Genomic DNA, 13,915 nt, shown 5'->3' on the forward strand with positions numbered 1-13,915 from the left:
CCCAAAGGAAAAACATGTTTGTCATTTCCATGCTTGAAACTGGTTCCCAAACTAATTCCCACAGACTGAGACAGAAGACAGAGTCTCTATGAGAAAGGACATTGCAGCATCATGGCAGTTTGTACAGTAGTGATTAATCTAGTTCTTCCCCAGAAGAATGACCTGTGGCCATTTACTCAGATATCTGTATACTGGGATGGTAAGCAGAATAATGGTCTCCCCCTGCTCCAAGATGTCCATGCCATAATCCTTGGATCCTAGGAATACATTACATTACATTACATTAAAAAAGAGACTTTGAAGATGTATTTAAGATTCCAGATTTTAAGATAGGGAGATTATCCTGGATTATCCAAGTGGGTCAAAACTAATCACATAAACCCTTGAAAGGTGAGGGTTTCTCTAGCTGGAGGCAGGAAAGAAGGAAGAAGGAAATGTCAGAGAGATTCAAAGCATGTGGCCCCCTTGTGCCATTCCAAGAAAGGGGCCACATGAAAGCATGAGAAAAAAATGTAGGTGGCCTCAGGGGTGATGACCGACATCCAGCAAGTAAATAGGACATCAATCGTACAACCATAAGGAACAGAATTTGGTCAAAAACTTGAATCAGCTTGGAAGCAGATTCATTCCCAGAGCCACCAGAAAGAAATCCAGCCTAGCCAACACCTTGATTTCACACTTACGAGACTCTAAGCAGAGGATATGTTGAGTCATACCATACCCAGACTTCTGACCCACACAACTGTGAGAAATAAGTAGATGTCATTCCAAGCCATCAAGTTTGTAGTAATTTGTTATGGCAGTGTTTAATACATAACATTAATACAGGGCCATTGAGGGTTGTTGGATATTGGATATGAATTGATGCTGATATGCAAAGACCCCAAACACTGCTGTGCCTCCCATGTTAAAGTAGTGGCATATGAAGGCCAGGTAATACATGGAGTCCTCTACCCGGGTCATCTCCTAGAGTTTACATGGACCAATGTGATGTCTTACAGACCATTGTTGGTCATTCCTATTTCCAAAATACCATTGGAAATGAATGTACTTAATTTTTGGCATGACTCTGACATTCATGTTGGTTTTTTGACTATTGAAATAAGAGGTATCATGGTAGAAAAGACCAGGTGGAAGCGCCTGAATCTGCTCTCTCTCAGCCAAAGGAGTAAATAAAAAATATTCCATCCTACGGGGGAGGTAAAGATAAATACTTACCCCACACAATTACAGAAGGCACAAGTGTTAGTCTCATCAATTCTTTTCTAATTAATTAGCCTGGCCTGGCTGGCCCCTTCAAAGACCAGGCAGTCATGGCAGATAACAGTGGATAATCTCAAATGCAATCAAGTAGTAGCCCTGATCTAACTGCTGTGCTAGTTGTAGGATCTTTGCTGGAGGACAGTAGCCCAGCCTCTGCTGTGGAGATGTGCAGCTAATGATCTGGTGAATGCCTTCTTTTCAATACACCTCAGGAATGAGGATTAAAGCAGTCTCCACTGATGTGGGACAGATAGCAGATGAATTCCTTTCCCTGGGGCTACATGAAGTCTCCAATTCTCTGCTACGATATAGTCCAAAGGGACTTGGGACCCCTAGAAATTCTGCAGAACATCACATTGGTCTACTACATTGATGACTTTGTGTTAGTTTATCTGATCTGATGAACAGAAAGTGGTAAAAAGATGCCTTGGAAAGACAAATTTGCTTCAGAAAGTGGGAAAGAAAAGCCTATTAAAATTCAGGAGTTTGCCATACCAGTGAAGCTTTCAGGGGTCCAGTGATCCAAGACAGGTCAATACATTCCCTCATAAGTTGAGGACAAGCTATTTCACTTTGTACCTTCTACCACTGAAAAAGGAGCACAATGCTTGGTGGGCCCCTTTGGGTATTTGAAGACAGGATATTTTGCAGTTGAGAATAATTCTCCAGCACATTTATTGCATGACATAAAAGGCTGCTAGTTTTTTAGTAGAGCCCAGGGCAAGAAAGGGCTCTGAAGTTGGTCCAAGCTGCTGTTTGAGCCATATGATATGGAGTTGGGCCTTGGCATAGGTAGTGGGTTGAATTGGACCACTGCAAAAGGAATGCTGCAGTCCTAACCCCTGGTACCTGTGAATGTGACCTTATTTGAAAATATGAACTTCTCCTATGTAATCAGGTTAAAATGAGGTTGTATAAGACTAGGGGACACCTTAAATCTAATGACTTGTGTCTATAAGGAGAGGCATATTTGGAGGCACATTTACAAACTCACAGGGAGAGAATACCAAGTGAGGACAGAGGCAGAGATTGGAGGGATGCATCTATAAGCCCAGGAATACCAAGGACTGATAGCAAACACCAGAAACTAGGAGACACACAGGGATGGTTTTTCCCTCAGAGCTCCCAGAAAGAACCAACTGTACTGACACCTTGATTTTGCATTCCTAGCTTCCAGAATAGTGAGAGAATAAATTTCTGCTGTCTTAAGCATCCAGTTTGTGGTACTTTGTTATGGAAGCCCTTGGAAACAAATACACCATCTAAAATATAAAATTGTATTGTATCTAAAAATTTATTGTATCTAAAATTGTATCTAAAACATGGAAATGTACACCATTTGCAACACAGTACATAGCTTGCTGCTGGGCTCTGGTGACAACTGAGTGTCTGGCCATGTGATATCAAATAGCCATGCAGTCAGAAGCTGCTAGTCTCATCGTGAACTGGGTACTGTCAGACCCACAAGTGAAGGTCGTACATACTGGATTGGGCTCACACAGGTCCGGGGAACATAAGTTGCATGGGCTTGGGGCCAGGACTCCCATTAATCCACTACTGTTGTACCAGCATCTGTCCCTCAGCTCTCATCTGTGACCACATGAAGAGCTCCAACTGATGGAAGATGAATAGGCTTAGTTCACAAATCAGTTTACCTAGTCTCTGTGTGCCAACCAAAAATGGACAATTGGCAGCATTATAGCCATTTTCAGGGTTGGTTCTAAAAGACTGGTGAGAGGAAATCCTCCCAGTGGATATAGTCTTCAGGTATGCACCACGGCATTGACTCTGTGTGGAGACAGAAATGGCCAAGCAGAGAATATACACAGGACCATAGAAAATGATGAATAATTTGGTTGATTGGTCAAGGACTCAGGAGGAGAAATTTTGGAAAATGGAGTAAAGAGTGTTATGAATAGTGTAGATAGAGGTGTGAGAGTGGGCACAAGGCATGTGAGTTCTTATAATGTATGCTAATGTCAACTGTTGCAAAAGAGACACTAAAAAACCATATGGACAGGACTCAGTCAGTACATATCAGCCCCTCTTGTTAAAATTTCCTCCAAATTGTGACCAACCAGAGTTCTGTAGAGGCTATGCCTACGTGGAGTGAGCTTAATGTGTAAAGCAATGAATCAGAGCAGTTTAAAGGGGTGGACTGTTACAGGCAGAGCTGCTGTCCATCTCAGATCCTTTTAATGGGTGTGCTGGCAGTGGCCCCATCTGCCTCCTTAAAGAGCTCATAGTCTGAGACAGGCTCGAGAATGGACTTTGGGTCAGGGCCTGGAGGAAGAAGGCAAAGGGCAAGGGAACCTGGTCAAACATCATGGCAGCCCTTGGAGCTATGTGGGGAGCAGAGTTCACCTCTGGCATCATCCTCATCCATACCCAGCATGCTGGTGGACCCATCTTCCAGATGCCGTGAGTGCTGGCTGTGTGGCTCATGGCCACCTCATTCTCTGGTCAGTTGACTCCAGCCAATAGGAATCCCTTTGTCATCTGGGAACAGCTGACATCTTATGATAGACTGACATAGGGGAATAAAATCCAGGATGCTTGCCTGGATGGAGGCAACCAGAAATGGTGGGACCATTTCTATGACATAATTCATGTTCAGAGCACCCTGTGCAATCAGACCATTAGATGATGGCTAGCCTTATAGCTGAGACCACATCCTTGTTTAGTTTTTATCCCTGCCCTGCCTCCCTCACCCCCTTCTCCTAAGAGTACCCACTCAAAAAGCCACTTGTATGAGAATAGCACCAAGAAGCAAACAAGGGGCACCTGGGTGGCTCAGTTGGTTAAGCAACTGACTCTTGATTTCAGTTCAGGTTGTTATCTCAGGGTCATGGGATTGAGCCCTATGTCAGGCTCCAAGCTGAGTGTGGATCCTGCTTGGGATTCTCTCTTTCCTTTTCCCTCTGCCCCTCTCTGCTTATTTTCTTTCTCTCCCCCCGCCCCCCCCCCACTCCTTCTCAAAACAAAAAAAGGCAAAAGAAATCTAGGAATTAATCTAACCAGAGACATGAAATATCATGATCACATCAGGTAATTTTTTAGTATTAAAGAATTCCTTATCTCCTATAACTTCTTCAAATCATCAAATAGCCAATCCATGTGAAAAATTTCCCAAGAATTATAATTTTAATATATAGTTTATTTGTTTGGGTCTGTATTAGTTTTTGTATTGATGTTATAACAAATCACCATAAAGTTGGTGGTTTAATAGTATAAATTAATTATCTCAAGGTTCCAGAAGTCAGAAATCAGACATGGATTTCACAAGGCTAAAATCAAGACTGTACTCCTTTCTAGAGGCTCTAGGGGTGAATCTGTTTCCTTGCCTATTTCTATGACCTTTTTCCTGTTGTCACATCTCATTCTGACTATAGCCCCGAAAAACTCCACTTTCAAAGGTTCATGATTAGATTGGACCTACCTGGATAATCCAGAATACTGTCTCCCTCTCAAAGGCTTTAGCCTTAATCCCATCTGCAAAGTCTTTTTTTTTTAAAGATTTTATTTATTTATTCATGAGAGACACACAGAGAGAGAGAGAGAGAGAGGCAGAGACACAGGCAGAGGGGGAGAAGCAGGCTCCACGCAGGGAGCCCGACATGGGACTTGATCCTGGGGCTCCAGGATCAGGCCCTGGGCTGAAGGCGGCGCTAAACCGCTGAGCCACCTGGGCTGCCCTGCAAAGTCTTTATTTGCTGTATAAGGTAACATATTCACAGGTCATAGGGATCAGGAAATGGACATCTTTGGAGGCCATTATTTTGCCATGGCAGAGTCCGAGTAAAATCCATATATTGTGTTTGGATGATATATCTCTTAAGTCATTTTAAATCCATGGATCCCTCTGCTTTAACTTTTTTTTTTTTTTTGGCCTTGCAGTTTATTATTAAAGAAACTCAGTTCCTTTTCCTATGGGGTTCTCCCAGTCTTGATTTTGCTGTACTCTTATGGTTTCTTTAAAGTATCCTTCTGCTCTCTGTTTTCTCTGTGCATTGGTGGTTGGATCTAGAGGCTTTATCAGATTTATGTTCATTGCTTTTTGTAAGACTACTTCATGGCAGTTTGTGTGTGTGTGTGTGTGTGTGTGTGGAAAAAGAAAGAAAGAGAGAGAGTAGTAGTTACTGGTGCTTAATACCTAAATACATTAATTCCATATGAGTTGCAAAAGGGTGAAATTCTAATTCTATGTTGATTTATTATCTGGAATATATCTACAGAATATCATTTGCTATTTGGCTAGCTTGAGGTGCTATTTATTTATTTATTTATTTAGGAGAGGCAGGATAGATGGTTACTTCTTTCTCTTTATTGTCTGTTTCCACAACGGATAGTTCATCAGTATTTTCCATCCATGACCACTGAGTTTCCTTTTGAATATCATTATGAAGTCAAGAATTTAGGTATATTCAATTTCAAAGCTAGATCTACATTCTGGTTTTAGAACAGTATTACCCAAGTTTCCTGTCAGTAAGAATCTTGCTACTTCATCCTCAAATATTTTGCTCACTAAATCCACTGCACACAATAAGAGCTAATTAGTTGCCCAAATTTTAACAAATTAAGGCCATAAGCAAGAGTCAAATAAGGTTATGATCAGACAGTGAGTGCCAATGTAAGTCTTTTCGGATTGCCAGCATTCCAGCCCAAACGAGATTCATTTGTCAACCTCTTTTTATCCCATACTGTTAGCTTCTCTATATTGAGAATAGCTTGGATACTCTTGCTCTCACTGTTTGCCACAAGAATTCCTTGTTTAAAACCATCCACTTCATCTTAGCAGCCAGCAGTATTGAGTTCTTACTATGGGATAGATAGTGTGCTAAGTACTCTGATGTATTGACTCTTTAATTTTTAAAATCACCTGAAGAAGTAGACATTATTCCAATCATCTCCATTTTGTGGATGAGAAAATTGAGTCACAGAAAAGTTAGGTGACTAAACTGAGGTTACACAGCCAAGAGAGGATGAAGCGGAGACTGACAGCCCCAGGCCCAGACCCCTCAGGGGCAATTATTGGCCAAGTAGTAGTTGCCTCCTCCAGAGGAAGCGTGGACCCTTTGGTTCACCACAGTACCGCTTGGCAGTCCTCATCCAGTGCTATTACTTGCCTGGCCTCTGCTGGCATTTGAGTCTGAGATCTCTGACATGCCTCAGCGCCCCTACACAAATCTTGTGATGCTAATTGAGTGGCTAATAAGAATGGATGCCTCATCTGAACCTGTCCAGGGAATAGAGTTTTATTTGTCCTGGATCCCATGCTGGGGTGGATTTATAAACGCAGAATCCCAATGCCAAATTTAACAGAGTGAATTATTTTGTTTCCCAAATGTAGGCCACAGCATCTAATTTAAGCTGTAGCTTAGTAACTTGTGTGTACAATTACCCAGTAAGGTGATGGGTGATGGACACATTCAAGATGGGATCTGGAAGCATTGGACCAAGTAATTTCTTCTTTTCTTTCTCCTGCCACAAGAAACAATTTTCTGTTTGTTGACTATTGACTGTCTTGGTGTTTTCAGTACTTTCTTCAGTCCCTAGAGATAACATTGGAGGTGTGGCTCAAAGACCAGCCAGCTGGCAAGAGACCATGAAATGCAAGCCCTGCACCACGGCCCTTTGCTGTGTGAGGTGGGGTTATTTCTTGAGGTTCTCTGGGCCTGTTTTCTTAGTAACATACAGAACCAGAGGTGTTTCCCTTGTCAAAGACCTTTGGTTCTATGAAATAAGTGGTGGCTCTGGGGCTAGGTAGACTTCATTTCCATACACGTTATGGTGACTGCCTTTAATCGTGACTCACTGTGCAAAGCATCGTCCGTATATTATCTCATTTAGAACATACCACGATATAACACACACACTGAGGCTCAGAGGAGTTAAGTGGTTTGTCTGAAATCACACAGCCGCTAAGCAGCAGAGCTGGTCAAAACCCATGAAAGCAGACTCATCAGGAGGCAGGGGACTTCCCAGTAGAAAGCTGGACAATGACTTGGCAGAGACTACAGGATTAATCTAGCCAGGAGGGAGCTGGTCGGTAAAATCTCCTTTCCTCATGTGCTATGAGTTCAAAGTCCTGGGACAACGGAAGGAAAGCCTTGTTGGCTACTCTGTTGCTTTGTTAGTGGATTCTGGCTTATGAAATACTAGACACGGTATCATTGAGCTCCTGGCCAGCTTGGGCAAAAACTGATGGATAGGAAGAACTCATAGAACTAAGCAATAGGTGAGCAACAGTTTCCAGGAATGCAAAGAGCTTTGATGGGGCACCTGGGTGGCTCAGTCGGTTCAGTGTCTGACTTGGTTTAGGCTCAGATCATGATCTCAGGCTCATGAGATGGAACCCCACATTGGGGTCTGCACTCAGTGGGCAGTCTGCTCCTCTCCCTCTCCCTATGCTCCTCTCCCCACTCGAGCGCACACACACTCATATACATATATGTATATATTTATATCTAAATATACATATATTTAGAGAAAGAGAATGTGAGAGAAAGAGTGCGCTTTGGCTTTCAGGGGATCCAAGCAGCATTAGAAACCAATCCAGGGCTTGGTGGTGATGATCTATCAGCTCCACTTTCTTCCCATGTGCCTTCACTTTGCTTAAGATTCAGATCTCTAGGAGAGAGCTGACTGGTCCAGACTTGGGTCACATGCCTGACCCTCAAGCAAAAGAAGATAGAGCACTTTGATGTACAGCTCCCAAAGGACTATGGATGGGGGCAGGGGCAGGAAGAGATCCCTGCATCAAAATGAAGATGGAGGGGTGCCTGGGTGGCTCAGTTGGTTAAGTGTCTGGCTTTTAATTTCAGTTCAGGTCATGATCCCAGGGTGATGAGATTAAGGCCCTAGTTGGGTTCCATGCTACCTGTGGAGTCTGCTTGAGATTCTTTCTCTTCCTCTGCCTCTCCCCTCCACCCACTCTCTCTCTCTCTCTCTCAAAATAAATAAATAAAACCTTAAAAAGTAAATGAAGATGCTGTAGCAGATGAAGAAGAAAGGTGCTAGCTGGGCAAAATGCAGCAGAGGTCCACCATAGAGGCCTTCCTGGGGATGGGCAGGATGCCCTGGGGGTCTAGGGCAGCTATTTTAGGAGCTTGGATAGTGATTGCTGGTTCTCCCCATCTGCAGAATGATCACATTATAATACACAGACTCTAAGGGTCTCTGTCCCATCTCCCACTCCTGCAACTAAGGCCCTTTGAATCCTTCCCTGAATGCTCAGCACCCCACCTAGGAGTGCTGGTTTCCTAGACTTCTGCCCAGGTACAGTCGTGGGAAACATGACTGCAGCTGTCACCTAGGACTTCCCCTCTCCTTTTGTTTCTTAAACATCTTGATGAGATGCAGGAAGAGGATTTTTAACATTAGACATTTAGTGACAATAATTATGCACCCATAGCAAGCCTCTTCCCACCTTCCCTCCATTATCCCCATCCCCATCTTTATCCTCGTCAGGCTCCATTATGCACGGATAATAAAGAGATGTTGGGATTTTACAATGATGATGTTGATGAACCCGGGAGAGTGGCTTCTGGAATCAAGCTGGGTTGGCAACTGCTTTTTTGGCCTCATCATACCTCTCTCATGTTGGCTTCTTCTCTGCTGGGTCCTTTGGCCCTTTGTACCTTCCCCCTTAGCAGTTAGAGCTCAGGCTATAAGCCAATGATGATCTTCCTTGGCTGCGAATTGGAAATGCTTTGGGGTGCTTTAAAATACTGAGATCTGGGGTCCCTCCCTGAGAGATTCCAATTTAATTGGTCTGTGGTGGACTTGGGGCATTGATATGTTTAAAAGTCTCTTCAAGTAATTCTAGTGTGCAGCCAGGAATGAAACCCCTGACAGGTTATGGGTTAGCACTTTAGGCTACTGGGTAGCCTGCACATAGTAATATGAAGATTCTAGGGGAAAAGCCTTGTCATGGTCCTTTGGAAGTCCTTCACAGTGGTGTTTGCATATAGAGCTCTGAGACAGCCTAGGGTTCAAATCCCGGATCTTCCTTTCACTAGCTGTGTGCTTTTGGGCAAATGTCTTAAACTCCCCAAGGTATAGCTTCTTTGTCTATAAAGTCAGGTTAATAATAGAACATCCTTTATAAGGATGCCATTAGGATTAAAGCGGCCAGGGACTATAAAGCACTTGGCGTGATGCCCGGTACAGAATAAGCCCTCAATAAATGTTAGTTGTGGCCGATGTTATTATTAATATTATTCAGCATTTCCAATTTTTTATCTGAATATTTAGATCTTTGGTGCATCACTATGAACAAGATAACCTCATGGGGGAAACGGGATTTATGATACACAGCAAAATCTCTCAGTCCTCTCTCCCTGAAGGATGGTCTGTGCAACAGCAGCATCTGAAATTGTCAGAAATTCAGAATCTCCGGCCCCCCCTCAGGCCTGTAAACCCAAATCTGCATTTTAACACGATCCCCAGGTAACCTGCGCATGCTTTAAAGTTTGAGAAGCCTTAGACTAGGCAATTCTGTGGCTAGGGCCCTCGGTGAGGGTGATTGTCCTCTGTAGCCTTAAACCAGGGCATTTAGTGGTAACATTTTAGGTACTGAGACAGGGAGATATTTCTGATCAAAGGAGCTTTAAAAATCATTCTGTAGGATGGCGGGGATGCTCATGTTGACTTTTCTCTTTGGGACTACACCCATTGCCATATTTAAAGCCTCAAAACATCTCTGTGTGATAGGTATTGTTATTACCTTCACTGACCATGAAAGAAATTGAGACTCATAGAAGTGAAGGAACTTGCCTGAGGTCCCACAGATTTTACAGGGCAGTCTTATGAAGCCTGGTCCAGGGCTCCGGCAGGCTCTTCTCTGCTTTCAGCTTACTTAGAACCAGAAAGTAGCCTCCCATTCTCATTCTAGGGGAAGGGTAATATGGCTACTCTGCATTCCCTCCTTCCTTCTACACTCTTTCCAGCTGGAGTGGGAACATGCCAATTAGAGGCACTCCCAGCAGTTGTCGCTCCAATGTTGTACAGAAATGGCTTGATTATGATGATATTCTCTCCTCCCACAAAGCTAATAGACATTCACATCCATTCACGCTTGATCCTCATGAGCATGCAGGCTGAGTGGGTGTGAGACCTGACAAGAGCACGGCAGAGATGGAACTGGAGTGCTCCCCAAAGCCTGAGCGTGGTCATGTTTCACAAATCTTTGAGCAAAGAATAAAAACCTCAGGCCATTTCAGCAGCAGGGCTAAAGAGTCATTTAAAGTACAAGGAGTATATATAGTGGGTGGTCCCAGCTCCTTCCAAGGAGGCTAACATTGTAAGCAGAACACATACCAGATGAAAATGGTAGAAGAGACTGAAAAAAAACTATGCCAGGTGGTAGAAGGACTTGTGGGCCATGAGAAGCAGTGCCCCGGCCCCTGCTGTTAGGGGAAAAGCAGGCATGATCCCGAGCCACAGGTGGCTTTTAAATTTAGGATTATATTAACTAAAATTAAAATTAAGTTGTGCAATTACACTAGTCACATTTCAAGTTTTCAATAGCCACATGTGGCTAGTGGCTACCACATTGGACAGTGAAGAAGTAGAATATTCTCATCATCGTAGAACATTCTATTAGATAGTGCAGCTTTAGACCCTGTCCACTCAAAGGGAAGACCATCAGTATCAACTAGGAGAAATTTTCTGTTAGAAAGAGGGAATCTCAGCTCTTTCTATAGCTCTACTGAATCATCTATTTGGGAAGATTTGGGACATTATTTTGTCAAATTATATATATTTTTTCTGCCTTAATCTCTCTTTTCCTTCTGAGATTCCAGTTCCTCTTATTTTAGATCTTTTCATATTGTTCCACAGGCCTCTGAAGCTCTATTCATTTTCTTTGTATCTTACCCCCCTTTTTAAGAATGGATAATTTTAGGGTACTTGGGCGGCTTAGTTGGTTAAGTGTCTGCCTTAGGCTCAGGTCATGATCCAGGGTCCTGGAATTGAGCCCCATGGCAGGCTCCCTGCTCAGCTGGGAGTTTGCTTCTCCCTCCCCCTGCTCATGTGTGCGCTCTCTCTCCCTCTCAAATAAATAAATAAAATATTTTTTAAAAAAGAAAAAAATGGATAATTTCCATTTATCGATCTTCAAATTCACTGACTCTTTTTCATGTATTCCAGTTTTTAAATTTCCTTTTGGTTCTTTCTCATATTTTCTACATTTCTACTCAGATTCCCCCATCCTTCATCTCTTCATTCATTATGAGCAGATTTTTCTTTATACAAGAGTATATATTTATAATAATTGCTTCAAGTTCTTGTCATGTAGTTTCAACATGTGGGTCATCTCAGAGCTGCTTTTTATTGACTGTCTCTTTCATTGAAAATGGGTCACATCTTCCTGATTCTCTGTATGTCGAATCATTTTGGATTTTATCCTGCATATTGTGAATGTTTTGTCATAGAGTTTATGACTTCTATTACTGCTTCAAAGAGTGTTGCTGTTTTTGTTTTAGCAGATAATTAAACATGTTACACTACAAACTGTCTTACCTGTGTGGGCAGCAGTTAAAAATCTCAGTTGAGGTCTTTAATATTTAGCTATAGGCTGCTTTAAGTTTCTCTTGTACATGCATGGTCTAGGGGTCAGCTAGAGATTTGGACTGAGCCTATGCTCAGAACTTGGAGTCCCCCTTCTCTGATTTCTCCATTCTAGGATTATCCTTCCTTATGACTATGGTTGCTTTGTGCTGTATCTGCTGGTTCCTCAGGTTGGAAAGTTGTCAAGATTTCTATGAGTGTTTTAGCTGCCCTGCACTGGACCACAGCTCTGACCTGCCCTTGTAGCAAAGATGAGAAACTCCTCCAAGGCTATCACCCTTTTCCCAAGATTTGACTTCCCTCTGAAATCTACCTGCTTTCCCACCCCCCCCCCCCCACTCTCTAGAGACCTAAGGTAATTGCTCTTTGTATTTTTCTCAGAGTTTATAGTTGTTATTTGTGGCATGGTTAGTCTCTTACGATATAACTCTTACATATCAGAAGTTACAACTCTTATATATCTGGCCTTATTGAACCAGAATCTTCATGTTTAGCAAGATCCCCAAATGATTCAGGTGCAGTTGAGAAACACCATTCTACACCCTAGGGGGAGAAGGACTTCTCTTATTTTCATTTTACAGATGAGAAAACTGAGGCTTTAGAAAGTTTCTTAAAATGGCTAAGGCCACAGAGTGGATGAGGAGAGATGGGACTCAAACCCATCAGGAGTCTGACTCCAGAGCTTGCCCACATGTCGTAGACCTTCTCCTCCTCTAGATATAGGTGGGCTTCATACTACTTTGAAGTGTGATGGGAATTGAGAGATCAAAGAGGCAAAAACAAGGAGGTTATACGTTACTGGGAAACAGAGGACTCATCACAAAATTGGAATGAGACCTATCTCATTCACTCATCAATCTTTGCTTGGTCCTGGATTATTGGGATTTGGTATTTTTGAGTCACAAAATCTGGCAGAAGGTGATATCAATCCTGGGATCTTGAAAACTTCAAGTTGGAGATCTATGTCATTTATTAGTTGATACAAGTGATTTGCTCACAAAATAAAACATTAAGCATTAATTGAACTGAATTAGCCTGCATTCTCTTCATTTCAAGGAGCTCTAAACTGATCCATGCCTTCCAAGCTAAGAGGACTTTTGTATTCTAGATGATTCCCCTCTTCTTTTGCATTCCACATCCTAACTAGCAGACTTAAAGAGGGCTTGTTGTTTGCAGTTTTCTGTGTAGTGGGCCAATCCATCAGCCAAAGAAATGTTTTGAAGGCATGAAATATGTCAGCAGTCATGTTATCATCTCTTTTTTTCCAGCCCTACTCAAAGTTTCTGTCCTCGACAGAAGGGCAATATTTACAGTCCATCTGCAACAGTATTTAAGTAACATCTATGATCTATGGAAAAAGACAAGTTATAGAACTGGACTGGCAATGACTTTATAAAGTATCTGCTCTAGTGCCATCTCAATTTGTAGATGAGGAATGGAGGCCAAGAGAAGGTAAATGTCTTCATTCAGATCACACAGCTATTAATGGGTGGAGCCAGATGTTTAATCCCAGTCCTGATCCAACCAACAAAAATTGGATGAACTAGAGCTTAGAAGAAGATGTGGTGTTTTGGGTGTGGGTCAGAAATAATTCTTGATGTTGGCAGGAAGACTCCATTGCTAGGGGTTTTAGAGCAGATGACATAGCAGGCGGGTAGGAAATGGGCATCTGTGTGGTATTACAGCAGCAGAGGAAAAAGTTGGGAGCATCTGGAGAAAATTGGAAATGATCTTCCCCCTAGAGAGCTCCACGACACAAACCTGGCAGTATGGATAATGCTAGGGATCATTGGGACCATAAAGAACAGATGGACATTTGGTTTGGAGGCTGCTCTTAAAACAGATCAAGACCCCTAATGTCAGTGGCTCCTTGTATTTATGTTTGTGGCAAATGTATCCTCTGGGTGGAGCTTTCTTTAGGGGCTCAGATATCCCAGGGACTCAAGGGGCTTCAGCTCTTCTTAGTCTCCTCTTTGATGGTGCTGATCTATAGCCTGGGGCTTCCTCTTCACATTTCCCTTGGTGTCTTATAAAGCACTAAACTGTGTGCAAATTTCTCAATCTCTTCTGGAAGGTCAGA

General features: G+C 42.7%; 1 long non-coding RNA gene across 3 annotated transcripts in view; it reads left to right on the top strand.

The window, feature by feature from the left end:
- LOC144300044 (uncharacterized) overlaps positions 1–13,915 on the top strand; it is a 65,192-nt gene that overhangs the window by 37,878 nt on the left and 13,399 nt on the right. The window contains exon 4 of one of the 3 annotated variants that reach the window (XR_013366685.1): positions 9,520–9,714. The exons of the other annotated variants lie outside the window; for them this stretch is intronic. This is a non-coding gene — a long non-coding RNA (uncharacterized LOC144300044). The remainder of the gene's footprint in view (positions 1–9,519; positions 9,715–13,915) is intronic. 3 annotated transcript variants of the gene reach the window in all.

This window comes from Canis aureus, chromosome 27 (genome assembly GCF_053574225.1).
Source record: "Canis aureus isolate CA01 chromosome 27, VMU_Caureus_v.1.0, whole genome shotgun sequence".
Classification (NCBI taxonomy): domain Eukaryota; kingdom Metazoa; phylum Chordata; class Mammalia; order Carnivora; family Canidae; genus Canis; species Canis aureus.